Here is a 4,313-nt window from a genome sequence, read left to right on the forward strand (position 1 = left end):
TTCCAGTTATCCCAGCTGTTCCAATTGCTGCTGGTGTCACTGTTAAATCATTTTGATCCACCTTGCAGCCCATCCGAAATCTAGGAACTTTCTGTCCTTACATAGCATTGTCTTACCTAATAAATAACGGTATATCGAAGTATTATGATCTCAAAAAAGATTCATCATTACCTGTATAAAGTTTTCTGTTAGGTTAAGAAATTCTCAAAGCCATCCCCTAGATATTCACAAAAAAACTTTTATACAGGTATGGATTGTCCATTTAGAACACAGAATATGGGAATACTCCAATGTTGTGCCGACCATGCATCCTACTCTAGAAGCTGCCTAGAATTTCCCTAAAGCATAGCCCTCTATTTTTCTAAGATCCATGTATGTATCTAAGAATCTCTTAAAAGACCCCATTCTATCCACCTCTACTACCTTCGCTGGCAGTGCATTCCATGCACCCACTACTCTCTGTGTAAAAAAACTTAACTCCGATATCCCCCTTGTACCTACTTCCAAGCACCTTAAAACTATGCCCCCTCGTGTTAGCCATTACAGCCCTGGGAAAAAGCCTCTGGCTATCCACAAGGTCAATTTGTGTGTTTATTTAACAATATTATGAAATGATTATTCAGACAAGAGCAGGCAGAACTAATTGTACAACAGAAATCATCCAAGGTGATGAATTTGTGAAAGCATCAATATATAACATTTGGTAATTTACTGGTAGATCTGTGCTCCTCCCTGACATGATGGTTCAGTATTTTACAATCGACCTCAGAAATATAAAACATTGAAGAATTGTGTCTATCTAATGTCAGACCTCGTTTAAAAAAATCAATATTTCAGGCATTCAGAAGGAAACTATGCAGAGAATTTCTCGGTTATGAAGGCTTTAAATGCTGGCCAGATGTTTCCTGTTATGGGAACAGGGCAGAGTTTTAGAACAAGGGGGTCAAGGGATAGGCAGGAAATTGGAGCTGGGACAACCATGACCTTACTGAGTTAGTACGCATGTCTGAATCAACTCCAGCCCCTGCTCTCATATTCAAAGGTTTCAAAGGTACATTTAATGTCAGAGAAATGTATACAATATACATCTTGAAATGTTTTTTTCTTTGCAACTATCCACAAAAACAGAGGAGTGCCCCCAAAGAATGAACAACAGTTAAATGCTAGAACCCCAAAGTATCCCCCAGCTCCCCTTCCTCCCATGTGTAAGTGGCAGCAAGCAACAATCCCCCTCCCCTCCACCAGCAAAAAAAAAACATTGGCACCCACCACCGAGCACTCAATTGTGAGCAAAGCAACAGCAAAGACAGAGACTTGCAGTCACTCCAAAGACCACTCATTCATCCGGTATTCGACATACCACAGGCTCTCTCTCTCTCTCTCCCTAATAAGGTCTTATCTTCTTTTGGCCTGGTTGCATTTTTATTATATTAAATGAGAATTCATTGAATGTAATCCTTACATATAGTAAATGTGTGACAATGTATTTATGGTAGAGCTGTAATGTTCAAAATGTATTTCACAGCATTAAATAAAAGAAATTATCATCTTGGTTTACTAAACTTGGACAAAAACTTAATTAAGAATTAAGAATCCTAGGCCCTAAAGGTATTACTTTGACCTGTAAGAACTTTGTCTATATATTGTATCTTGCCAGTTATTTAGTTTGAAAGAAGTGGTACAAGTTTTCATTCTCATGTTGCTCCATTGGAGATGATTTACTCTGTCAATCTGAGCTCTTTTTTGGTTCATTCTGGTTTAAACCAAGAGTTTTATTTGGTGACTGGGGTTTGCAAAACATAAGATAAACTATTTCAAATGTGAATTGTATTAAAATAGGGTCAACATAATAAATCAATAAGTTATTTAAAAAATTCTAACTCACTCATATAATTCAACTAGATTAGCAACCAGTTTCCTACACCTTGACCCTTACAATGTAGACATAAGGCCCCGATTTTAAATTCTTCTACTTAGAAATCATTAAAAATAGTACAGCACAGAAACAGGTCCTTCAGCCCATCTAGTCTGTGCTGAGCCATTTAAACTGCTTATTCCCATAGATCTGCACTGGGACTATAGCCCTCCATACAGCTACCATCCACATACTTATCCAAACTTCTCTTAAAAGTTGCAATCGAGCTCGCATGCACCACTTACACTGGCAGCTCATTCCACACTCTTGTAACCCTCTGAGTGAAGAAGTTTCCCCTCATGTTTATGAAAATGGGGCTTGTGAGGAATCGAAGTTAAGACACTATCTTGTGTACATAATCACATTGATCTGGTTCCACCATTGTTTCCATCTGGAATTTCCCTGTAAGTAGAGAAGGTGACGCAAGTATTCACTAGTTGGAGTTCAGATGTATATTTCGGAAACATTCCTTTCCTGCCACCAATGCTGCTAGACTCCCTGAGTTCTTCCAGCAGTCTCCTGTGTCTCCCTGGGATCCAGTGATGCTGCTCAGACATCAATGTTATTTTGATGCAGGTCCACATAAGTCATGTCCAATTTTGATTAGGCCCTGGAAAAGCTGCTGTGGATTGACAAGAACATTTACAATATCCAAGAGCTGTCATCTATGGACTAAATGGCCTCCTTCTATGTTATAAATCACTATAGGAAATTTCTCTGCATTTAGTTTGTTTTTCCATTCCCACTCCCAATCTGTTTTTCTGTTGTTAAAAGATCCTGACTCACAAGACCATAAGACGTAAGAGCATAATTAGGCCAATTTGGCCCATACTTGTTGCTCCACAATTTGACCATGGCAGATTTATTAACCCTTTCAACTCCATTCTCCTGCCTTCTCTCTTTGACACCCTTACAAATCAAGAACTTATCTCCCTCCATTAAATATATGCAATGACTTGACCTGCACAGCCGTCTGTGATAAGAGTATGTTGCTGTCAGAGAATGTTAACCCAGCCATTTTTTTCCTTGCGGCCAGTCACAAACATAATTCTAATTTCAACTGTACTCAATATCCAGCCAGGCTTCATTCCAGCATATTAGAAAAAGGATTTTTCTAATATGTAGGCCATATTTTGGGTAATGATGAGTCTGAGTACAGAGAGGAAATTAAGAACCTGGTGGCATGGTGCGAAGACAATAACCTATTGCTCAACGTCAGCAAGATGAAGGAATTGGTTGTTGACTTCAGAAGGAGTAGCGGACCGCACAACCCCATCTACATCAGTGGTGCGCAGGTGGAACAGGTCAAAAGCTTCAAGTTCCTTGGGGTGAATATCACAAATGACCTGATTTGGTCTAACCAAGCAGAGTCCACTGCCAAGAAGGCCCACCAGCTCCTTTACTTCCTGAGAAAGCTGAAGAAATTTGGCCTGTCCCCTAAAACCCTCACTAATTTTTATAGGGGCACTGTAGAAAGCATTCTTCTAGGGTGCATCACAACCTGGTATGGAAGTTGTCCTGTCCAAGACCGGAAGAAGCTGCAGAAGATCGTGAACATAGCTCAGCACATCACACAAACCAATCTTCCATCCTTGGACTCATTTTACACCGCATGCTTTCGGAGCAGTGCTGCCAGGATAATCAAGGACACGACCCACCCAGCCAACACCCTTTTTGTCCCTCTTCCCTCTGGGAGAAGGTTCAGGAGCATGAAGATTCGTACGGCCAAATTTGGGAACAGCTTCTTTCCAACTGTGATAAGACTGCTGAATGGATCCTGACACGGATCTGGGCCGTACCTTCCAAATATCCGGACCTGACTTGCACTACCTTACTTTCCCTTTTCTATTTTCTAATTATGATTTATAATTTAAATTTTTATTATATTTAATTCTATTTGTACTTCAGGGAGCGCAAAGCACAGAATCAAGTATCGCTGTGATGATTGTACGCTCTAGTATCAATTGTTTGATGACAATAAAGTAAAGGATCAGAGTCAAGAACCATTGCTGACTGTCCTCTCTTCAACCCGTAATTTTAGAAAAAAATCATACAAATATACGTTAGGAGCAAAAGCAGGCCAGTTGGACACTTAGGTTTGCCTTGTCATATAATCAATCATGTCCGCTAAGCACTCCTGCCTGTCTGTGACAATCTTTCATTCCTTTGCTTATAAAGCACCTATCTACCTTGGTACTTAAGGATATTCAAAAACTGTGTCTCCAGCCCTTTGAGCTATAGGCTTCTAAAAATTCATGATGAACTACAATCCCTTACAGTGGCCCCATATTCTAGATTCTCCCACAAGTGGAAACATCTAACCTGATACCGAAGGATTGGTTATGATTCAATTAATTCTTCTCAACTCCAGCGAATACCAGACTAGCTTGTCCAACCT

This window comes from Hypanus sabinus, chromosome 11, assembly GCF_030144855.1.
Source record: "Hypanus sabinus isolate sHypSab1 chromosome 11, sHypSab1.hap1, whole genome shotgun sequence".
NCBI classification, from domain to species: domain Eukaryota; kingdom Metazoa; phylum Chordata; class Chondrichthyes; order Myliobatiformes; family Dasyatidae; genus Hypanus; species Hypanus sabinus.